Source organism: Cervus canadensis, chromosome 18, assembly GCF_019320065.1.
Source record: "Cervus canadensis isolate Bull #8, Minnesota chromosome 18, ASM1932006v1, whole genome shotgun sequence".
In the NCBI taxonomy this organism is placed as follows: Eukaryota; Metazoa; Chordata; class Mammalia; order Artiodactyla; family Cervidae; genus Cervus; species Cervus canadensis.
In genome coordinates this window covers 32,361,222-32,386,590 of record NC_057403.1, presented here as the reverse complement: position 1 = coordinate 32,386,590, position 25,369 = coordinate 32,361,222, and the positions used below count along the sequence as shown (strand labels likewise).

The window sequence follows — 25,369 nt, the reverse complement described above, 5'->3', positions numbered from 1 at the left end:
TGTTGCTTGCCAGGGTAAGAACAGGACTGATTTTTGCAAAGTAGGAGCCCCTGCCAGCTCCTGGCTCCTGGCGGTGTTTGCTGCAGAATTTACAGGCTGTAATAACTATTGAACATCCTATTATCCGGCTGCCTAATTAATGTAAATGATAGTTACCGTCCGCTCACTGAGGCTGATGTTTCTCGGAGGAGGCTCTGCCAGCCACCCGGGCCCCATTCCAGGGGCATTTATGGTGGCAGCCCCATTCTGACTTTGTGGAGTAACAGGTAAGTCATGGCCTTAAATAATGAAGACAGAGGGCTAATTGGCCCCAAGAACTGAGGAAGCTCAGTCTCAAGGCCCCAAATCAGATGAGAGAGACACTCCCACCTAGGTTCTTTTTTCTCAGACCCAGAGGCTCAACTGTTCCCTGAAACCCAGTGGCAACACTTCCTAGGCCTTCCTGCAGGGAGACCAAGGAATGTTTCTCCCAGAAACACTAAACAGAGAATGAAATCCTAAAATTCCTGCCTCCCTCCAGCTTCACCTCACCCCCACCTCCAGACTAGGGGACCAACCTGTCCAGGTTTTGCCCAGACTGTGCAATCCCAAGCAAATCTACCAGGATGGACTTTCCTGTTCGCTGTCTGGCTCCTTTTAGCTCCTGAGGGTAGGGAGCACACTAGATGCCACCATATCAGGAAGGCCTTCCCAGACCACCTTGCCTTAGTTGATCCCCTTCCACCAGTGCTAGAGAACAAAGCCCACAGGTCTGTCCCCACCCTGTAGTGATGGCTGGGCCTTGCAGTGGCTGCCCACACTTCCCTGCCCCAGTCATGGGTGGCACACAGGATGGGTTGGGGCTGGCCTCTCTTCAGAAGAACCTGTGTCCAGATCAGTGGCTGCTCGATCCTGGCTGCACATTTCAACCATCTAGGGAGCTTCCAGAATAGTTCCAAAGGCAAGACCTCACCTTCCCAAAATTAAGCCAGAATGCCTTAGGGGTAGGGCCCTGGCATCTGCAAGTTTTTAATCAGTGGTAGAAAAATCTGGGTTCAGATCCCAACTGAGACACTCCCCAGCAGCGTGGCCTTGGGCAAGTCACCTGGCCTCTGAGAGTCAGGACTTCCTCTCTGTACAGTAGGACTGTCTCCCCTGTGTTGTAAGAAGTGAAGAGGGCCAGGCGCAGTAAGTCTCATTAAGATTTGCTCTATCCTGGCTCTTTCTACTGCTGAATGGATAGTTCATGAGCATCAAGAACCAATCCGAAAAAAAAAAAAAAGAATCAGTCTTAGAGCTGGGACTTTGGAATAAGCTGCACCTCGCCATTGCAGACATGTGGCCCAGGTCTCCAGGGTGATCACAGCTCCACCCAGGTCCGATAGACTGGGCTAGGTGCCCCTTAGTCCAGATACTAGGGTCTGGGATTTGTCACGACCCTCTACAGGTGTTATAAACACACACCTGCCTCCTTGACCGTGAGCTCTGAGAAACCCACTCTGAGTCCCAGGGCTCAGCACAAAGCAGGCTCCGTGCAGGTGCCCGGGGAGTGAATGAGGGTGGGTGCCAGCTAGTGCACCGACAGCTGGTTTAGCCAGGTGCTAAACCATGGATCATCTCAAGGCCATCTCTGTGGCAGGACTGTGCTTCTGAAAAGCATCTCTTGAACACTTTACCCAGTGACCCACCTGCAGGCCAGCACATATCCAAGCATGCCTTGCAGAGGACAATTTGGGCAAATGTTTTTAAAAAGTCTATTCCAAAAACTTCAAAGAATCAATGTTAGCAGGTGGTGATGATCATTCTTTTCTTTTTTGAAAAAAGAATAAATTATGGAATAAAATACCAAAGCAAATTGCACCTTTTATTATAATGAAGTCAGGAAACTTTATTTCCTCACATTTTGCTTAGTTCTATGTGAAAACAGAGGTCTCCAGGCACAAGGAACACTGAATTGGGTCCATGTTAGGGAGCTCTGCACCAACACCTGGTACAAGGGACAGTGAAGGCATGTAAACAAGAAAATGGTGTTCAGAGGAGTGAGGGAGAAGCAAAGGGTATTAGAGATTATCAGGATTGGAGCTGGACTTCAGCTCCAGTTTCTTACGCCGTTTTCATTCTCCTAATTCATCCACACCTCTGTGGAACCCAATGGTCTGCTCTGGCTCAGGAGCACTGAGGTGGGTGAGTCTTCTCCACTTTGGTCCCATGCATACAAGGTCTCTGAGCTGCAGTTCCAGGAATCACTGACTTGGCCTGTGACCACTGAGTGCATCAGCTGGGGCTATTTTGGTTGAAAGTAACAGAAAACCCAACTCAAACTGGTGAAACAAAAAGGGAATTTATTGTACCCCATAATTGAAAGGTCAGAGTAGAACTGCCTTCAAGAATGGTTTGATCCAAATGAAACAATGTCTTCAGATCCCTTTCTCTCTTGTCATATCTTTGCTCTGTGCTGTCTGCCTGCTCAGACAGATTCTCCCTTCATAGCAGCAGCAATCCACACGTTCTCTCAGTCAAGCTGAGGTCTAGCTAGAAACAAAAGGAATGTTTCTTTCTGGTAGCCCTTCCTCCAGTCCCAGGATTCCTTCACCCTGATTTGACCATTTAGATCAGGTCTCTGTCTCCCTACTCTGTGGCTGGGTCACACGCTTCTATCCTGGAAACACCTGAATAGATTATGGGAAAGAGGATGTTCCTTGAAAGGCATCAAGGAGTTATTTTAAAAAGAAAGGAGGATGGATGCTGGAGTCAGTGAAAATAGTTATAGATGCCACTCCACTGAGTTCTTAAAGGAGGAACCAGTTGCAGCAAAATGAGGGGCTCTGGGATGGACTGGTAGCGACAATGCAGCTGAGCTGGAATTCTATTTCCCAGTATTCCTTTTCATGCAGGGTCTCAGTGTGAGAGGCCACAAGAGGCCTTCTGCCTGAGAGTTGGAGGTGGAAGCGCAGCAGCAGCATCTCTTCAGAGCTCTGAGGTTGGTGCTCCTCATGAGGCGCCACTGTCGCTGACGTTGGCAGGATCTGCTGGCTCATGGGGCTGGTGCAGCTTGCAACCAGGCCTATGGAGCATCCAGCTCCTGCTGGGTCCTCCTCTAGCTTCTCTGGTTCTGGGCCTTTAAGAAGGATGCCAGCACCTCTTGCAGAACACCCTCAAGGGTAAAACTGGAGGTGGGGACACAGTGAGGACTTGATACAGTGCCAACCTCCCTGGGCCATTTCATCCTTATATCACCTGCCCCAACACACACACACACACACACACACACACACACACACACACACACACACACACACACACACACACACACACACACACACACACACACACACACACACACACTATGTGCATCATCCCTTCCCAGTCACCTGCCCTGCAGGTTCCTGGTTCCAGGATCAGACACAGAAGTGATGGTCTCATGCCATCTGTTAAACCAGCTCCCACAGGAGGATAAGGTCAAGTCTCTATAATAAATCCTTTATGATACATAGTCTCACAGAGGTTCTGCTCCTCTGACAGACCCCTGACATAACAGTGTCTGAGCTTCTGGCTCTGAAATTATCCTGATGAGCTCATGAATGATACATAGGACCAATGCCAGGAGCAGCCTTCTCCCCACTGCCTACAAGGATTCCTGGGTCACCCCACTTCAGTTAGACATGCAAGTCCTTGGAAGAAGCTTTGGCCCTGGTAGAAAACCTGGACTAGAGTCACCCAATCAGGACATAGGATCATCTGGGTGAAGAATATCTTCCCCACAGCCACTGCCGCCTCCCTCCCCTGGCTTATGCCAATGAAAATGCCCTCACTATGTATATCTCACTATCTATAAATGTGGTCGCAGATACATTTATAGAGGTAGAAGTCTTTGCAGTTAACTAGCCAGAACCCATACCCCATCCAAGCAAGGCTCTAAGTCAATCATAACATCCAACCCTCCTTGACAGGGACTGGTTTATAAACATCCCCATTCTGGCCAATGAGAGCAATTGGGACAATCGTTAGCACTGTTTCCAGTTCTTCCCACTTCTGGCAGGGGAATATTTGTTTCCTGGTCTCCTTGTGGTCAAGTGGGTTGATAAAACTAACCTTAGCCAATGAGTCATGAGACAAAGCTCTGTGTGTCTCTTCTGAGGCGCAGCATTTAACTGCTGGTGAGAGCGCTTTGCGCAGCAACCAACAACATCCAAGATGGCGGCTGCTCCCTCAGCCGGGTATCTGAGAGACTTCAGCGAGACAGCCCTCTGCAGATCTGCTCTGTCGCTCAACGTAAGTGAAAATAAAATTTTGTAGTTTTAAGTCACTAGCACTTTGAGATTTTTTGTTATTGCTGTGTAATTTCATTTATCTTGGCTGTTACAAAATTCTACTAGGGGCTCAGGGACAGTGTCTCTTTCTAAGAATGAGGTACATATAGAAAGAAAGCCAATACTCCCTTCTTGTTCCTCTAGATGGTGCTATGTAGGGATGAGAAGTCTGGAATTCAGCCTCCATCCTGACAGGGAACCACCACCCTGAAGACCGCAGGGCCGAGGAACTGAGAGAAACAGGATCCTGAAGGATGTGGCCAAATCACTGAGTCAAACAACCCTGCAAACTCTCCTGCCATTCAGCTTCCTGTTATGAGAGGTAATAAAATTCCTTCTTGTTTAAGCCAGTTTGAGTTGGAGTTTCTGCTACTTGCATCCAACAACAGCCCAGTTGGAAGGCACAGTTAGGGTGTTTGGGATGGACATGTACACACTGCTATATTTTAAATGGATAATTAACAAGGATTTACTGTATAGCCCTCTACTGTATATGCAGAGTACACCATGCAAAATGTCAGGCTGGATGAAGCATAAGCCAGAATCAAGATTGCTGGGAAAAATATCAATAACCTCAGATATGCAGATGACACCACCCTTATGGCAGAAAGCAAAGAGGAACTAAAGAGCCTCTTGATGAAGGTGCAAGAGGAGCGTGAAAAGGCTGGCTTAAAACAAAACATTCAAAAAACTAAGATCATGGCATCCGGTCCCATCACTTCATGCCAAATAGATGAGGAAACAAAGGAAACAGTGACAGACTTTATTTTCTTGGGCTCAAATATCACTGCAGATGGTGACTGCAGCCATGAAATTAAAAGACGCTTACTCCTTGAAAGAAAAGCTATGACTAACCTAGACAGCATATTAAAAAAAGCAGAAACATTACTTTGCCAACCAAGGTTCTATCTAGTCAAAGCTATGGTTATTCCAGTAGTCATGTATGGATGTGAGAGTTGGACCATAAAGAAAGCTGAGTGCCAAAGAAGTGATGCTTTTGAACTGTAGTATTGGAGAAGACTCTTTAGAGTCCCTTGGACAGCAAGGAGATCAAAACAGTCAATCCTAAAGAAAATCCGTCCCGAATATTCACTGGAAGGACTGATGCTGAAGCTGAGGTTCCAATACTTTGGCCACATGATGTGACTAACCAACTCATTAGAAAAGACCCTAATGTTGGCAACAATTGAAGGCAGGAGGAGAAGATGACAGAGGATGAGATGGTTGGATGGCATCACCAACTCCACGGGCCTGAGTCTGAGCTCTAGGAGATGGTGAAGGACAGGAAAGCCTGGCATGCTGCAGTCCATGGGGTTGCAAAGAGTCAGACATGACTGAGCAACTGAACTACTGTATAGAAACATGGAGCTCTCTCAATGGTATGTGGCAGGCTGGATGGGAAGGGAGTCTGGGGGAGAATGGATCCATATATATGTATTACTGAGTCCCTTCACTGTTCACCTGAAACTCACAACATTGTTAATAGGCTATACCCAAATACAAGAGTAGAAAGTTAAAAAATAAATAAACAAAAACACCCCAGCTGATAAATGGTGTGGACACACTTATTCCTCAGGCAACTTTTGAAGGGATTAGTTTCAAACCAACTTTACCTGTGAAGAATCTACACCCAGAAAGGAGAAAAATCTCAAAGCCACATACCGTCTCCTCCCGAACTGAAAGCTGAGAAGGATGAAAGTGTGTATTAGTCCGTTGGAAGTGCCAAAATCAAACTCAGAATTGGCCCCTGTAAACAAAAAGTGTGGAGGGCAGAAAAAATTGGTTTATGTGACTGAAAAGGATGGGGGCATTGTAGCTTCAGACATGGCTGGATTCAAGGCTCAAAGATTCTGTTAGGAATATGCTTTTCTCCACCTCTCAACCATATTTTCCTCCATGTCAGCTTTACTCTCACTCAGGTCGACTGATCTTGGAGAATGTTGGTCATATCTGATTGGCCCAAACTTCCCAGTGTCAGGACAGTTCTTTCCCAGGAGCATAGCAATGGGACTGAGTCGGATCCTGGCCTGGCTCAGATCGTGTGCACATCCCTGAACCAGCTGCAGGTGGAAGACACAGCTCTCTAGTCCAGCAGACTCACATCTCATACCTACCTCCAGGGCCAAGACTGGGGTCAATCCTCCCTGAATGAAAGGGATGATGGGAGAGAAAGTCTCAGTTTCCCCAGAGAAAACAGGTATTTCTGCCAGAAGGGAGAGAGGATGCCACACAGGAGAAAACAGTGAATAAAGATGCCTCTGTAGGCCCGGTGTACTTGGTTTTAATGAGTTTTGTGGTTTTAACGAGTTAATGGTTTTAATGGCTGGGCTAGGCTAAGGATGTTAGTTGGTGTTCACCAGGAAAAAGCCAGAGATAAGGCTTTTCATGCAAGTAGTTTATTTGGGAGGTAAAGACAAACACTGGCAGGGGGGAGAGGAAATGAGATGGGTAAGAGAAGGCTGCCAACAAAGGGTTTTCAGGTACGCTGGAGCTGTGAGCAACTGCAGGAGACCCCACCTCAGGCATCCTACCTGAAGTGTGAGGGAGCTGGGGTATTAATCCACCAAAGCTAGTGGTGAGGGCTGTCGCAGCAGGTTGATTCCGGGAATGTCTATGAATTTTTTGTCCTGGAATTTACCAGTGAACTCTGGTAAATAGATCCAGAGACTGGTTGTTGGCCTTCAATTTAATACAGGGTATAGTGGGCAGCAAGTATCTGCTACAGAACTAACATTGATTAGGCCAGCACTGTCTGCTGTCCAAGTAACCACTTCAAATCCTACCAACAACTCAGAGAGGCAACTTTCAACATCCAAGTGCTCTGAAAAGCCTCAGGAAGTGGCCCTCAGCTGGTGAGATGAAAGGGTACATATTTGAATCCTGGACATGTGGCTCTGAGATCAATGCTGTCCCCATGAAGAAGAAAGAAGAAAGTGTAGTCACCCAGTCATGTCTGACTGTTTGTGATCCCGTGGATTGGAGCCCACCAGGCTCCTCTGTCTATGGAATTCTCCAGGCAAGAATACTGGAGTGGGTTTCCTTGCCCTTCTCCAGGAGATCTTCCCGACCTAGGGATCGAACCCAGGTCTCCCACATTGCAGATTCTTTACCATCTGAGTCACCAGGGAAGCTGTCCCCATAGACCCCACAGATTCATCAGGGTTATTTTAAGCCACCACCAGGCTCTGCCAACTTCTCAGAGAAGGAAAACTGAGCAGCCACTTCAGAGACCCTCAAGGGCCTGCCTTTACCAATAGTCACTTTCTAGGTTGATTCTGGGCTTTCTTTGCACCCACTGTGATCACAGTCAAAGCCTCCCCTTCTGTGATAGCCGCTCTACCCAGAGTCTCTTTTCAGGAATGTTTTTCTGCAGATGCTAATGAATGACCCTTAAATTTCCCAGGAAAGGCTGCCTCTTTTTGAAGTGGTTGAAGATCTCCGCTCTTGATTGCAATCTTCCCAGAGCTGATTTTGGCCACTTGGCTCATTTCTGAAGTGATGATGGGGGTGGGAGGAGAGGAGAGTGAGGAGAAGACAAGTATTTGGGGCTCAACTCTCCTACAGAACTGCAATTTCAGGATGCAGCTTTTCAGTCAATCAGAATTGTGAGATAGAGACAATAACTCTATTTTCAGTTTGGGGCTCAATTTCTCCCTGGTTTGTACTCCGATGTAAGCATCCTCATTCCTGTAAAAATCGTGACTTGTAAAGATTTGCCACATTTTTGGTGATTTTATTTTAACATGTGAACAAAATTATTCCTAGAAGTCTCATCCCTAATTTTTAAAATTAAAGTCTATGGGAAATGTGACTTAAGTTAGAGAAATTTGTATTACATGTAATTTTTACAAGTCACATCCACACACTCATAGATGTCAGAATGCTTGTGAAACACTTTCCAGGCAGTGTTGCTTGGATTAACAAATTTAAGCTTCACAACAACCCAAAGAGGTCAATGCCATCATTATTCCTATTTTGCAGATAGGAAAACTGAGGTTTAGAGAGGTTAAGTCACTAGCCCAAAGTAGAGCTGGGATTTGAATTATGACAGCTTGGCCTCGGAGTATGGGCCCTTTAATGGTATTCTCCATTCACAGACAGATCATAGGAAGGCACTTGGGCCTCTGTAGACACACTCTCGCCCACCACACACATGCACACATACCTCCAGCACTTTGGTGCACCTGAGCACACACACGATCCCTTCTGCAGCCTCTGTCCCACACCCTGCTGAGTCCCAGCACAGATGATTGAGGGAAGGCTCTGCACTCACAGCCTCATCTGGGTGCTGGGACCCTCATCTCCTTGTTTAAAGCCCAGCCCCCACTCACACTGTCTTCACTCCCTACATGTGAGAGGGCGGCCCCAGCCTCTCCAGCACCACCATCCACTCTGATCCCCTCATCACCTTGTAAGGCAGGTGGGAAACTGTTCACTTGGGGAAACTGAGGCCCAGAGGAAAAAAGCAAATGGCCCAGAGGCATCCTGGGAGCTCCAGATGCCAGGCTGCAACCACTGGGGTTCCCTGGGCACAGAGCAGGGCCTGAGCAGGGCTGGCAGCTCTGAGGGCGCCTCCAGCAGCCCTGGGCAGGCAAGTTAAGGCCCCAGCTGCGGTGGTGGCATTTTGGAGGGTCTGTCACAGCACAGGGCTGTCATCCCAACACCAGGTCAAGCCTGAGGGTTGCTCTTGTTTTATAACCCACGTGTCCCGCCCACGTGCCTCCCAGCCTGTCACCCTCCACAGCCCGCAGACTGGCCTCGCAGGATGTTCCTGTTTAGCCTCGACCCTGAATGCCAGCGGCCAGCCCGGCAGCCAGAGCTATAAATCTCCACTTCCTCTTCCAGCTCCTGGGCTCTCCCTCACCCTTTGTGCGGCTGGAGGTTTTATGGGAAGACAAAAAATAAAAAAATAATAAAAACCCCAAAAAATAAATTACTCGGGAATTTGTTTTTAATTAAGCAATAAGGCTCGATGGGGCCTGGCTGCTGCCTCATAAAGCTGCTCCCGGGGTGTGGGGAGGCATTCGGTCCAGATGAGTGCCTCAAATCAGCCTGGAATGTGATTAGATGATTACTCCCCGGAGTTAATACGAGATGATCTTCCCCAGAGTTGTCTTATTGCTATTATAAAAAGTCTGCAGGCAGTAGGGGAGAGGAGTGCCTCTGCTGCTTGGAGAAGATGAAAATGCCGATTCTGGCTGTCAGGGTGACATCAGGGCCTGCCTGCCCCTGCCTCCCCTCCTTCACCACACCTGCTCAAATGGTGGAACCCACCGAGCCCGATGGATGCGAACATCTTTCAAAATAAATGGGTCCCTATACATGGGAAATAGGAGGTGTCATCAGGGAAGTGGGCCGGGGGGTGGCGGGGAGATACAAGGAAATCTCACTTTAAGATACTTTCTCCTCTCCTGCCAAGAGCAGCAAGCTGTCCTCTCTCCCAGGGCAGCTCAGCGTGTCTCACCAGTGCTACAGAGACTAAAAGTGTTAATGTCTGTGAATTTTCGAACATCTATCCTCATCTCTCTCTGTCTCTCATTTCTCATCTCTCTCTAAGTGTTTTTTAAAATATATTTCATTTTGACAAGATAAAAAATTCATCAAAAATATATATAATAAATATATATATATAAAAAACCAGTTAACAGTTGGAGAAAATCACTAGATTAGTGACAGAACAGTTGTTTCAAAAGAGAATGATTTGAATGTCAATGGGTTAAGAAAATTGATAAAATAATTATATATATATATATATTTTTTTTTTTTCAAAACTCTCCCTTATAACCCACAAGGAAGAGTCAGAAGAGGGGAATGTCATATCAAGTGATCACATTTTGTCTGAAGATATATGCCTCCTCCAAACCAACATGACTCAACCTTTGTTCATCCTAAGCATGTTTGGGTAGTTGCAAGCATAAGCCACATTTTGTTAAATGGAAGCTAAACATTTTCATAATTTTATTTCCTTTTTTTTTAACAGAAAGGCACTTTTTTCTTTTTAATTTTTCTTTCTTATTGTGTCCCCATTTGAGCTGACTCACTTTAAGGGGCTTTTCTCTGACAGTGGTTCTCCTTAGATAATGAGGACATGTGTAATGAAGAGAGGTACAGATGTATTCTAAGGTTAAATTTCATGCTCCATCAGAAAATTTCTAAGGGAAAGAGCACTCATAAATAGTAGACATATGCAAGCACTTTCAAAAGCAATTGTGATGCCAACAGTCAAGAGGGATCCCTCTTAAAGAAAACAAGTTATGAATGTAATGAATGTGGCTGAAACTTCAGGCAGAGCTCAACATGTTGGCACCAGAACATTTCTAGTACATTCCCTAACTCTAGCCTGTGCTCCTACATGCCTGCGTGCATGCTAAGTCACTTCAGTTGGGTCTGACTCTTTACGACCCTCAGACCGTGGCCCACCAGGCTCCTCTGTCCATGGAATTTTTCAGGCAAGAATATTAGAGTGGGTTGCCATGCTCCTAAGGGAGACTCAAACCAACCACAACAGGAACAGCATTGCATGTTCTGGGTGTGCACATGGGGAATGAACCCAAGTCACTTGTCCTCTGGGTCTTAGTCTCCAAAGAAGCAGAATCACAGAAGATCACGCTGTTGAGCAGCAGAGCAGTGAGAGGGATTAGCGAGGATGCTGTGGAGAGAGGAATTAGAGCGGGAGTCAGGGAAGCCTCTGCAGTGGGAGGGACGGTTCACCTGAGGCCTGAAGGCTGGATCTCCCCGGCGAAACTCAGAGTGCAGGGTGTTTCAGAAGAGGAAGCAGCGGAGATTCAGAGTTGTGAGAGGACGACTGAGCACATCTAGCCGGCCGCTGACAGCCTGTACACTGGGGAAGAACCAAGCCTTGGATATTAACTCTCATGAAGAAGAACCACGCCATATCTAGTGTCAGATCTTTGGTCATCCAAGCCTCTGAGTGCTGAGGAAGAAGCAGCCTCAGAGGGCTGCCAGTATGTGTGGGAACCACAGCTTTCTGTGGTCAGACCTGGATATCCAAGGGGATACCTGGGGAGAAGCCCAGTAGAGGCGGCTGGGCCTTGCAGCTCCTGTCCACAGGCCCCCCTCCCCAAGGGTCCTCAATACCTCCTGCCGCCCCTCTGTAAAAAGGAGCAGCGTCAAGAAGGGAAAATCTAACCCACTTTATTTGGTAGCTTTGTTCCATTCACTTGGGATAAGGTTTCCCTCCAGCGGCACTGCAGATATTGGGGCTGGATAATTCTTTGTTGTGGGGCTGCCCTGTGCATAGGAGGGCGTTTAGCAGCATCCCTGGCCTCTATCTAGAAGCCAGAACTACTAACCTCCAGTTGTGGCAACCAGAAATGCTCACAGACCTTACCCAGTGTCCTCTGGGGAGGAAAACCATCCACACTTGAATACCACTGGTTTTAAACATAAATCTTGTAAGGAACATCTTTAGGTCATTCAAGAGACCCAGGTGCCTGACCTGCTCATATAAGCCTGAAGGGTGGTTTTGCTCAATGAGATGTTCTATAGAATTCAAAGGGGATTGTGTTGTGGGCAGTAGATTTTAAAAAATAACCTCCAAACTCCCCTTCTAGACTGACAACCTAAGAAAAGTGGCCTCTCTGGACTCACATAGCCTAAAGGATACAGCGTGGAAAGTAAAGGTTGGATTTTAGCCTTCTCATCTCTGCTGGGCATCTTTGTGCAGTGAACAACCTGCCCAACTGTATGCAACAAGCATTAAACCCTATCTGGGTTCAGAACTGGGGAATGTTCAAACCGAAAGGAAAATGGAAAATAAATACATTCTGGATTTTTGTTAAATGCCATACTGCCAATTGGGAAATTCTGTTTTTTTGCTTTACATGATTAATTCAGGAAAACTGTAAATTGAAAAAGGAGGTTTGGACTCCAGAAATTCAAACAGGCTTTGGATAGGTGAAACCCTATCTTGACATGGACTGTAGCCAGAGGCCCATGTGACTCTGATGCTCATGTTGGCCGGGAGGAAGGGAACAGGAGGTTCAGGGCAGTCATCATACCAGAGAATGAAAAGCAGAAGGGACCTACTTTCTTAAACAGGAAATAGATATTCCCAAATCACTCCCAGATCACAATGTAGAAAGCAGTCATAAAAACAGCTCATCCTTACACAAGGTCTGTTATATGCCTGCCCTGCTGTAGAGACTTCCTGTGTGTCAATTCACCCACTCTGACCTCTACCTTGAAGAAGCAGAAAATTCAGTCGTTAACTTCACACTCAGTCCCCTGCCTCGAAGTGCTTGTTGTTCAGTCGCTCAGTTGTGTCCGACTATTTGCAACCCCAGGGGCTGCAACATGCCAGGCTTCTCTGTCCATAACAATCTCCCAGAGTTTGCTCAAACTCATGTCCATTGAATCGGTGATGCCATCCCACCATCTCATCCTCTGTCGCTCCCTTCTCCTCTGTCCCTCAATCTTTCCCAGCATTAGGGTCCTTTCTAATGAATTGTCTCTTCCATCAGGTGGCCAAAGTATTGGAGTTTCAGCTTCAGCATCAGTCCTTCCAGTGAATGTTCAGGACTGATCTCCTTTAGGATGGACTGGTTGGATCTCCTTGCAGTCCAAGGGACTCGAAAGAGTCTTCTCCAACACCACAGTTCAAAAGCATCAATTCTTCAGTGCTCAGCTTTCTTTATAGTCCAACTCTCACATCCATGCATGACTACTAGAGAAACCGTAGCTTTGACTAGATGGACTTTTGTTGGCAAAGTACTGTCTCTGCTTTTTAATATGCTGTCTAGGTTGGTCGTAGCTCTTCCAAGGAGTAAGCGTCTTTTAATTTCATGGCTGCAGTCACCATCTGCAGTGATTTTGAAGCCCCCCAAAATAAAGTCTGTCACTGTCTCCATTGTTTCCTCATCTATTTGGCATGAAGTGATGGGACAGGATGCCATGATCTCAGTTTTTTGAATGCTGAGTTTTAAGCCAGCTTTGTTCACTGTCCTCTTTCACCTTCATCAAGAGGCTCCTTAGTTCCTCTTCACTCTCTGCCATTAGAGTGGGGTCATCTGCACATCTGAGGTTATTGATATTTCTCCTGGCAATCTTGATTCCCATTTGAGCTTCATCCAGCCCAGCATTTCACATGATGTACTCTGCATAGAAGTTAAATAAGCAGGGTGACAATATACAGCCTTGACGTACTCCTTTCCCAATTTTGAAACAGGTACTTGGAAGCCCTCAATGCAGTCTGAGATTGACTATCAGGTAGTGTGTGCTCGGTGGTATCTCCTTTGTGACCTGGAGCTGGAGCCAGTCAGGCTCCTCCGTCCATGGGATTCTCCAGGCAAGAATACTGGAGTGAGTTGCTGTTTCCTTCTCCAGGGGGTCTTCCCAACTCAGAGATCAAACCCGTGTCTCTTGTGTCTCCTGCACTGGCAGGCAGATTCTTTACCACTGTCCCACCTAGGAAGCACGAGACTGATTATGAAAGCTTTTTTAAAAGCCTAGATGGCTGAGAGAAAATACCTAAACGAGATCAAAGTGGCTGACTTGGGGGAGAGTACTCGGGGGAGAGTACGTGAGGGAGGTACACCAAGATAAACCCTTGGGTACAGTGTTGTTTACATTTGTAAACTTTGCAATTCAATTTGGCAAAACATTTAGATTTTGCATTACTGTTTTGTCATTGTTATTGTTGTTTGTTTTACAGTATTTTCATTTCAGAAAGACACACACACACACACACACTTTCAAGGATCTTTACACAACACAAGGGCTTCCCTGGTGACTCAGGTGGTAAAGAATCAGCCTGCAAGGCAGGAGACCCGGGTTCAGTCCGTGGGTTGGGAAGATCCCCTGGAGAAGGGAATGGCTACCCACTCCAGTATTCTTGTCTAGAGAATTCCATGGACAGAGGAGGCTGGTAGGCTACAGTTCTTGGGGTTGCAAAGAGTCCAACACAACTGAGGGACTAACACTTTCACTCTACTTTCACTAGGCAATGCAAAGGCTAATCCTGACACTAGCCATGTCAAACTCTCTGTGTAATTTCTTCTATTCATGCCAGGCTTTCAGGACAGCTCTGTGAGCTGTTCCTGGGAGGGAGAATAAAGGGAGAGTTGGGTCAGGCAGTGTCTCTCTGTTAGGTGGTTAAGTCAACCTGTTGCCCATAATTCTTACAGGCAAAGCTTTGAGGCCTGCTTCCTAGTTTCCAAATAAACAATACTCACTCTGGATGGCAAAGCAGTTGAGATGAGAGACCTGCTAGCACAGGTGGGCAGTGTCTTTACCTAATGGACAGACACTAACCCAACCCTCCCTTCATTGCCCCTCCCAGGCTGGAACAGCTCATGGGTCTTGTGCAAAGCTTAGTAATGACTTAAACAGGAAATAGGAGCAGTTTTGCTCTGGGATCTAGACTTTTTTTTTTTTTCCATTGCAATTAAAAGAAATCAAAGTACAGTGCAGTTCTAGGTGGGGAGATATTTCTACATTTTTTTTTCAGATAGCAGTCATCTATTTTCTGAATCCCTATGGAATCTGTAGCCGGAGAAAATTAGAGCAATGGCTACATGATTGTTCTGTGTTCCATCTCTAACTGCGCTGCCCATTAGGAAAAATCAAAACAGGGAGGGCAACCGGGTGGTTCATCCTACCTGCAGTGAGGCGCAGGGGATGGTAGGGGTGTGGAAGATGGTCATAACTTCTGTGTCTCTTCCCAGAGTCATGCCTGCTGATGATCTCAGTCTTGTTTTCTCTCCTGGAAGGCATTATTCAGTGGTCCCCCGAGGATTTTGTCCTCTCACTCTCTCTTCTCCCTTACAGCTCTGGGGTTTGGAGGTGAGGAGTTAGGGAAGAGTTACAAACTAGGTTCATTTCTGAAATTTTGTTTCTCTTAACTCTGGTTGCTTGCTCCTTTTTTCTAAGATTGATTGATTGATTTTTGACTACACTGATTCTTGGCAGTTGTGCTCAGGTTTTCTCTAGTTGTAACGAGCGGGGGCTCCTCTCTGGTTGCAGTGCACTGGCTTCTCATTGCATTGGTCTCTCTTGTTGCCCAGTGTGGGCTCCAGAGCGCCTGGGCAGGCTCCGTAGTTGTGGCACACGGGCTTAACTGCCCCATGGCATATGAGATCTCAGTTCCCAAGCCAGGGATCAAGCCCATGTCCCCTACATTGGCAGGTGGATTCCTGATCATAGGATCACCAGGGAAGTCCCTGGTTGCTCCTGTAGAAACATTTTTGGCAGGATATTTTGCCCTGGCCTTTGCAAGACCATTTCTAGTCTTAGGTTGCTTTCTGTTTTGTCTAGTGGTGCTTTATTTCATTTGATATGGGAGGTTTTTGCATTTTGCTATTGCTGTATGTCTTTGATTTTGCTGATTTATCTTTACTTATTCACTGTTCTGCTTGCTAAGATTCAGGGGAGGGAAATTCTGACTTCTTACCTGGGAAGTTCCCTTCTGTGACTTTGGAAAAGGGAACGGAAGTTCTAACTCCTGGGATCCTAGTCAGGAAACAGCTGAAGAATTCTTAGGAGAAGTCTTTTGTTTACGGAAAAATTTGTTAACAAATGCTTGTAACAGGTTTATTAATAGAAACAAGAAACTGGAAATGGCCTAAGAATCCTTTATGTGGTGGATGGTATATCAATACAATTAAATAAAAAGGAATTCAGCCAAAATAGGGAATAAACTATTGTAGACCCAGAAACAAGGATAAATCTCAAATGCATCATGCTAAAAAAAAAAAAAATCCCAGACTCAAAGGCTCTTTGCTTCTCTTGAGTAAACATTTATGAATTAGGTTTCTGGGTCACAGGTGAGAGTATGTTTAGCTTCTTAAGACATTGTCAAACTATTTCTCAAGCTTTTGGACTATTTTGCATTCTTAGTAGCAGTGTATGACAGTCCAATTGATCTTCACTCTCACCATCACCCAGTATTACCATTTCTTTCTTTTTAGAGCCATTAAGATATGTGTGCTGTGATATCCAACTGTGGTTTTAATTTGCGTATATGGTAGGGGTGTGGAAGATGGTCATAACTTCTGTGTCTCTTACGTATAATGATGTTGAGCGTTGTGTTGCTGTTTCTTAAGAAAGACTACAGCAGCATCTTCATAAATGCCCCATGAAACCTCCCTGCTTAGACTCCTTAAAGAAAAGGAGGAAGAAGGACAATGTTTTCAACAAATGATGCTGGAATAGCTAGCAAAGAAATGAACCTTGACCTATGTCTTATACAAATACTAACTCATAGTAGACTGCTGACCTTAATGTAAAATGTCAAATTATAAAACTTTGAGAAGAAAACAGAAAATCTTTGTGAGTTTGGGTTAAGCAAAGGGTAGACACCGAAATCATGATCCACATAGGAAAAAATGATAAATTACACTTCTTCAAAATTAAACTTTTTCTCTATAAAAGACACTTTTAAAAGAAAAAGAAAAGCCACAGACAGAGGGTAAATACGTGCAAATCACATACTTGACAAAGGGATATAGATCCAAAATATATAAAGAACTCTCAAAACTCAACAAAATAGGAAATAGCCCAATTAAATATGGTCAAAATATTCCAGTAGATGCTTTACCAACAGATATATATGGATTGCAAATACACACATGAAAAATACTCGAACAAAGACTAAAAGCACTATGGGGAATTCACTGGAGGCCCACTGATTAGGATTCTGTGTTTTCTCTGCCAAGGCCTGGGCTCAATCCCTGGTCAGGGAACCAAGATCCCACAAGTCACGGATGAAAAAAGAGAAAAAAACGAACACACAAAAAAAACCCCACTGTAGCATTTGCATAAAAACACACACAAAAATTAGTGAATCAGGATTGAGAGTGCAAAAATAAACTGATGAATATATAATCAATTTAGGACAAAGGAGTAAAAAATATACAATGGGGAAAGGACAGTCTCTGCAATAAATGGTGTTGGGTAAACCAGACATACAAAAGAATCAAACTAGACTACTTTCTCACACAATACACAAAAATTAACTCAAAATAGATTAAAGACTTGAATGTAAGGCCTGAAACCATAAAACTCCTAGAAGAAAACATAGGTAGTAAGCTCCTTGGCATAGGCCTTGGTGATGATCTTTTTAATTTAAGATTAATTTAATTAATTAATTAATTTAATTAAGATTAAGAAAGCAAAGGTGACAAAGGCAACAATAAACAAATGGGACTACATCTAACTAAAAAGCATCTGCACAGCAAAGGAAACTATCAATAAAATGAAAAGGTTGAATGGGAGAAAATATTTGCAGATCATGTTTCTGCCAAGGAGTTAATATCCAAAAAATATAAAGAACTCATGCAACTCAATAGCAATCAAACAGTCTGATTTTAAAATAGACAGAGGATCTGAATAGATGTGTTTCCAAAGAAGACATACAGATGGCCATGGATACATGAAAAGATGTTCAACATCACTAATCATCAGGGAAGTCCACATCAAAGGCACGATGATTTATCACCTGATAACTGTTAAAATGGCTATTATCAAAAATATAAGAAATAACAAGTGTTGGTGAGGATGTGAAGAAAAGGAAACACTTTTGAGCTGTTGGTGGGAATGTAAATTGGTGAGGCCACTTTGGAAAACAGTATGAAGATTCCTCAAAAAATTAAAAATAGAATTACTGCATGGTTTAGCAATTCTACTTCTGGATGTTTATCGAAAAGAAATGAAAACACTAACTTGAAAAGATATATGCACCTTATGTTCACTGAAATATTATTTATAATAGATAAGATGTGGAAGCAACTTAAGTGTCTATGGATAAATGAATAATAAACATGTAGTATGTGCTAAGTCACCTCAGTCATGTCCGACTCTATGTGACTCTATGAAATACAGCCAACCAGGCTCCTCTGTCCATTAGATTCTCCAGGCAAGAATCCTGGAGTGGGTTGCCATGCCCTCCTCCAGGGGATCTTCCCCACCCAGGGTTCGAACCCATGTCTCTTATGTCTCCTGCATTGGAAGGCAGGTTCTTTTCTACTAGCACCACCTGGTAAGCCCAAAGACGTAGTATAAATATAAGTTGAATATATTATACTCCCATAGAAAAGGAAAAAAATCTTGCTATTTGTGACAATATGGATGGACCTAGAGGGCATTAAACCAAGTGAAATAAGTCAAAGAAAGACAAATACTGTATGATCTCACTTTTAAGTGGAATAAAAAAAAAATCTCATAAATACAGAGTACAGTGGTTGCCAGAGGCGTTAAGTGAAAGCAGTTGGTTCTCTTAGCAACCTGCCCCCACACCTAGGTGCATCCCAAAGGTCACCTCATTAACATAACCAGAGACATTTTTATAGCTCTGGACACTTAGGAAACACCAAGAGTTTTAGGAGCTCTGTACCAGAAACGGGGGACTGACCAAATATATAATTTTTATAAATCACAATATCACATGTCACATGCATTTTCACTCAGCCTTCACTGTCTGGGCACAGTGTAGGGGAGAAAATCCCAGATAGATTGTTTGCTCTCTTCTGTCCCTAGCTGGCTGCCCCACACAGGCTCCATGCTGCTCCGGGAGAGGCACCAGGAAACACCAGCCGACGGCACGTCCTGCGAGAACCACGCTCAGTCTTCAGAGTCCAAACACTGGGAAGGAGCTGGACTGTGGGATGCATGCCCTCAAATAGCACTCAGAGCAGATTTTTTAAAGCTACATCTATTTTACTTTATTGAGGTATAACATACATACAATACAGAGAAAAATCTTAAGATTTATGTTCAAATGAGTGAATTGTTTTATAAATGTTCACATATGCATGTGTGTTTGCGTGTGTTAGTCACTCAGTCATGTCTGACTCTTTGCAACCTCATGGACTACAGCCCTCCAGGTTCCTCTCTCCATGGAATTCTCCAGGCAAGAGTATTGGAGTGGGTTGCCATTCCCTTCTTCAGGGGATCTTCCTGACCCAGGGATTGAACCCAGGTCTTCTGCCTTGCAGGCAGATTCTTTATCATCTGAGCCACCAGGGAAGCCCCTTATGTGTGTGTACACATGTGGGATCATCACCAAAATCCAGATAGTGTCTGGGAGATTCATCCCTATGAGATACATATTTTCTTTTGTATAGCAATATTTTTGTTTCCTGGAGGAGGACATGGCAACCTACTCCAGTATTCTTACCTGGAGAATTCCATGGATAGAGGAGTCTGGCAGGCTACAGTCCATGGAGTCTCAAAGATTCAGACATGACTGAACAACTAACACACACACACACACACATTCTTCTTACTGTTGAGGAGTATCCAATTATATGAATACACCACTGTCTATTACCCATTTATTGTTGGTGGATATGAGTTGTATTCATTATGGAGCTATTATGAATAATGTTCTTATAACATTTTGTCAACCACAAGTTGGCACTTGCCATCTACCTCTCCAAGGATTAAATCATGTGCTGCCGCAGCTGCTGACCTTTAACACCTTCCAGGTGGAGAGCAGAAATGAGGCTTGGGGGAAAAAAAAAAAAAAAGGCAAGACAAGTGTTCAGATAGTTAGATATTTTCAGGAGCAGATTTTATGAGCCCAATTCTTGTATCTCCCATATCTAGAAAAGCACTAAATTCCTTTATGGTGACGATTATTCCTCTTGACTGGCAAAAGCTTCACGAGACTAGTAGAAAGCTTTTGGAAAAATATGTGCTTGGTTGCATGCATTCCTCCTTCACCAAAATCACGTATATACTGAATTTTCCCCCTTGCCTCTTTGGAGGAGTTTCTCAGAGCTACCTGAGGTGCTGTCTCCTGGGATGCAGTCCTCATTTTGGGCCAAATAAAAATGTCATTCACAACTCTCACATTGTGCACTTTTTTTTTAAGTTGACAATTCTTTCTTTTAATCAATCAATTATTTATTGCTTTATTTTGGGCTGTGCTGGGTCTTCACTGCTGCATGCATGTTTTCTCTAGCTGTAGTGAGTGGGGCTACTCTTCATTGCAGTGTGAGGATTATTGTGGTGGCTTCTCTTGTTGTGGAGCATGGGCTCTAGGGCACAAGGTTTGGCACAAGGGATTACTTGCTCCATGGCATGCAGACTCCCCTGATCCTGCAAGCCACAACTACTGAGCCTGTGCTCTGCAACAAGTCACTGCAATGAGAATCCAGAGCACCGCAAACTAGAGAATAAACCCTTGCTGTTGTTCAGTCAGTTGCAAAGTCGTGTCTGACTCTTCGCGGCCCCATGCACTATAGCACACCAGGCTCCTCTATCCTTCACGATCTCCCAGAGTTTGCTCAAATTCAGGTCCATTGGGTCAGTGATGCTATCTAACCATCTCATCCTCTGCCACCCCCTTCTGTTTTTGCCTTCAATCTTTCTCAGCATCTAGGTCTTTTCCAGTGAGTCAGCTCTTTGCATCAGGTGGCCAAAGTATTGGAGCTTCAGGTTCATCAACAGTCCTTTCAAGGAATATTCAGGGTTAATTTCCTTTAGGATAGATAGGTTTGATTTCTTTGCAATCCAAAGGACTCTCAAAAGTCTTCTGCACCACAATTCGAATGCATCAATTCTTCAGCACTCGGCCTTCTTTATGGTCCAACTCTAATATCCATACATGACTACTGGAAAAATCATAGCTTTGATTATATGGACATTTGTCCCTTTGTTGGCAAAGTGATGTCTCTGCTTTTGAATACGCTGTCTAGGTTTTGTTATAGCTTTCCTTCCAAAGAGCAAGCGTCTTTTAATTTCATGGTTGCAGTCACTGTCTGCAGTAACTTTGGAGCCCAAGAAAATAAAATCTGTCATTGCTTCCACTTTTTCCCTTCCTACTTGTCATGAAGTGATGGGACCAGATACCATGATCTTAGTTTTTTTAATGTTGAGTTTCAAGCCAGCTTTTTCACTCTCTTCTTTCACTCTCATCAAGAGGTTCGCTAGTTCCTCTTCACTTTCTGCCATTTCTCTAATGGTAGAGAGTAGGCCCTACTCACCACAACTAGAGAAAGCCTACACACAGCAACGAAGACCTAGTGCAGCCAAAAATAAATAATTGTTTTTTAATTTAAAAAGACAAAATCCAATGTGCTAGCCAAGCATAAAGGGTCTGTGAGCCTGCAGGCAGCTAGTATGAAACCTCTGCCCCAAAGAGCTCTCCATTGCCTGCAGAGGTGCCCCACCTCTTACACACACCTGGAAGCCAGGTTCTCCGAGCATCCAGGTGGAGTCCCTTCATAGCCCAGGGATCATTGCCCATGCAGTGGTTCCCACCTCTCCACCCCAAATCTACCCAACAGCAATAATCCTTGAATTATTGCCCACAAAGTCCATGGTGTATATTAGGTTATTAATATGATTATGATTATTATCATCATCACCACCACCATTATTTGGACATGCACAAATGTAAAAGGTACAGATTTCCAAAGACCTATTAGTTATCTAGTACTACATAACAAATTATCTCAAAATTCATTGGCTTGAAACAGTAAACGTTTATTATACCACATGATTTCTGTGGGTCAGGAATTAGGAAGTGGCTCAGCTGAAAGGTCCTGCCTCAAGGTCTCTCAGGAGGTTGCAGCTAAGATAAGAGCCTGGGGTGCAGCCACCTCAGGGCTTCCTTGGGGCTGGATGCTCTCCTTCCAGGCTGGCTTGCTCACACACTTGCAGGCTGGTGCTGGTGGTCAGCAGGAGGGCTCTTGTTTCTCACCACAGGGCCCTTGCACAGGGCTGCTCACCATCCTCATGACTAAGCAGCTGCCTTTCTCCGGAGCCAGTGATCCGAGACAGCACGGCAGAAGACGCCATGACTTTTATGACATATTTTGGAGAAGTCACACACTGTCATTTCCTATTGGTTACACAGGCTACATAGGTTCATGCCATCCAATGTGGACTGTGAACATCACAAGGGTATAAAATGTGAGTCTCCCTCTCATGGGTTTGAGTCACTAATTTTCTCTTCCACAGTCAACCACTGAGACCAGTTTTTTGTGAATTCTGCCAGCAATATTTTTCATACATACTCACATAGGAAATCACACTTCTTCTTGCACCTTACTTTTTTCACTCAACGTATCTTGGAAATCCTTCCACATCCGGACATAATGACCTGCCTCTTTCCCTTTAAGTGTGATAAGCCATTCTATGGCATGCGTAATTTATTTAACCATTCTCCTGTTGGTTATCATCTGGGTTGTTCTCACTGCTTCTCCACTGAAATCAAAGCTGCAATGGATAAATGAGCACAAGTCCTTCTGCACTAGAATAAATATCTAGAATTTATTAGACATACATGTCTAGACTGGACTAGCTGGACAGAAGGGTCCTGACGTCTTTCAGTGTGGTAGCTGCTGCTGCATTGCTGTCCATGGAGGCTGGATAGAACAACTAACCTTCCCACCAGCAAAAATGTGGATTTTATGAAGCACTGAGGGGTAATGGCCCAAAATGTGGAACCTCTTGGGCAGCTCAGAAAGTAATTAAAATGCAATATCATGTGGAATCTAAAAAGAAATGATACAAATGAACTTACTTGCAAATCAGAAAGAGACTCACAGACTTAGAGAATAAACTTCTGGTTGCTGGGGAGTGGGGAGGTGATGGATGCAGGGAAAGGAAGGTTAGGGAACTTGGGGTGGACATGTACACACTGCTTTATTTAAAATGGATAATCAACAGGAACCTACTGTATAGCACAGGGAACTCTGCTCAATGTTATGTGGTAGCCTGGATGGGAGGGGACTTTTGGGGAGAATGGATACATGTATATGTATGACTGAGTCCCTTCACTGTTCACCTGAAACTATCACAACATTGTTAATTGGCTGCACTCCAATATAAAATAAAAAGTTGAAAAAGAAAAAGAAAAAACAAAGTGAAGGAAAGAAGATGGAGTATCACCCTTCCTTGCCATTTGAAACTTTCTCTGGTCGCACTTCTCAGAGGGCTTCCCCTGGCCCTCTCTTGCACCTTAAGCTGGGCCTTTTTCTCTCTCTAGCTTTCTTGCTCCCTATCCCCAAAATTCCTCTTCTTGCCTCAAATGCTTCTGATGAAGAATTCTTTGCCAGCCAGTCCCCTAAAGCTGACTTTTTAATGCCAAAATAATGCTCCAAGATGTGTTATCCAACCAAGACCATTCTCACCAGAGATGACCTCTGCCCTCTGCTCGGGGCAAGCACTTCTCACTCCTCAAGGATAAGCCTGTGTTCACAGGTCTGTCCCTGCTCCACTGTGAGTGCCTCAAGGGCAGAAACAGTGCCTCATTCATCATGGCATCTGCTGCTTGGGGTGACAGAAAGAGTGTCCAATAACTGTTGAATGAATGGATGATGCAGACAGAGCCTTGTTAAACCGGTACTGGCAGAGGCCTCTTAGCTTTCTTCCATTTGAGAAGCTAGGTGTGTCTACATCACTGTGAAGAATATATTTAGGTGAACGCGTTTATTTCCATCACCTGAAGCATTTTTCAAAGGGCACTGTTTCTTTTCGTCTCTCTTGTTTTCCCGTTTGGCCCGGTCAGAGCCTCTTGGAGACACCCGTGATGAGAAACAGGAACAAAAATGCCCACAAACATGAAAAGGATGCGCAGGTTGGGAATGACAAACACAGGGCAAATTTACGCACAGAACAGAATAAATATTGACATGGCAGAGAGAGGGGGAGGGGAGAGGAAACCACAGCAGTTCCAGTTCCCTGGTTTAGCAGAGTATAGATGTGGTCGTGGTTTCAGATCCAATAATTCAGCAATCCAAACTCCAAACATTTTGAAAGATTTTCCTTTGAAATCAGTTTCCTAATATCTCAGGTGTCCTTCTTTAGAACCAATCTTCATAACCATTTGAATAGATATTTCCCCCCAAAGTCCCACATTTCCGTAGCCTTGAGACTCAGTCTCAGCTGTGTAACTGACTAAGGCAGCAAGGAGAATCATGAAAACTTGACTAATTCCAAATCTGCACATTGTAAGTAGGATGGCCTCTGTTTCCCTTTTTTCTTTGTTTTCCCCCACTTTCTGTTTTGAATAGTTTCAAACCAACGGAAGAGCTGCAGGTAAAGTATGATGAACAGCTGTAAGTCAGGGCTCCGGAAACTCTAGCCTGTCGCTTGTTTTATATCTTTAGGTGGTTGGAAAAAACTCAGAAGAAACTTTCAAGATGTGTGAAAATGACATGACAGTCAGACAAGTGAAGTCTACCGAGGGCTTGTGCACTGTGTCCTGTCCTTTGGACAAAGGCAGAGGTGAGTAGTTGCCACAGGGATCCTGGCTCCCAAAGCTCAGAACATTTACCTTTTGACCCTTCACTGACCTCTGACCTAAGGTCATCAGTTGTTACTATTTGCCCCTTCTGTTTTCTCTCCCTCTTGCTGAGACATTTGCACCTTCCTCTCAATAATTCACCCTTCCTAGCTTTGGCCTCTGTCTCACTTTCTCTAGCCCAAAGCTGGGAATGACAGGTCCAGCCTGGGGAGAAATAGGATGTGAAGTGTTTAACACACACTCCTTGACACTTACATAGAACTTAAGAACTGCTCCAATAAAAAAATTCCTGGCATTTTCCACAGAAGTGATTACTAGAACCTCTAATCTGAGCCTGGGGCTCTCCTGAAAGCCTAGTTCCTAAAGTCTGGAAGCCAGCCTTCCCTGAGAAAGGGCTTCTTACCCGAGGTGCAGAAAAAGCTTCAGGGAGACTTCATTTTTTCCACAGCCTGTGGCTTGGCTGACTCAGCCTCTGCCTTTCCCTGAGTCACGAGTTTTTCCTCTTATTTGGAGGAGTCGGCCCTCCACCCAGGTCTTCTCCACCCACAGCCCGTCCCTGGTGAGAAGCAGTAGACAGCTAGAGGGTCAGAGTTCATGCTGCCTCCCAGGGTTTCCCGGAGCTCCCCCTCCCCATTCTATAGAATGTCAGCACTGGAAAGAAGGACAGAAGAGGAGACTGAGGCCCCAGTGGGCCCCGGACCAGCAGTGAGAAAAGCTAGTTGGGGGTCTCCTGACTCCAGGACCAACAGCTCCACGTATTCTCTCCGGCTTTCCAGAATCATGTAAAGGCCTCCCTTTCCTGGATACCTCCTGCTCTGTGCCAAGCTCACAGTCGGATGCCAGAGAGCTGGCTGTTCACAGGGCT

At 44.8% G+C, this 25,369-nt stretch overlaps 1 long non-coding RNA gene across 1 annotated transcript; it reads left to right on the top strand.

Moving 5' to 3' along the window:
- The first annotated feature begins 3,995 nt into the window (after positions 1-3,995).
- On the top strand, positions 3,996-24,470 carry LOC122421370. Its single transcript, XR_006263481.1, has 3 exons — positions 3,996-4,251; positions 4,434-4,611; positions 24,368-24,470. It is a non-coding gene; the product is annotated as an uncharacterized LOC122421370 (long non-coding RNA).
- The last annotated feature ends 899 nt before the right edge of the window (positions 24,471-25,369 follow it).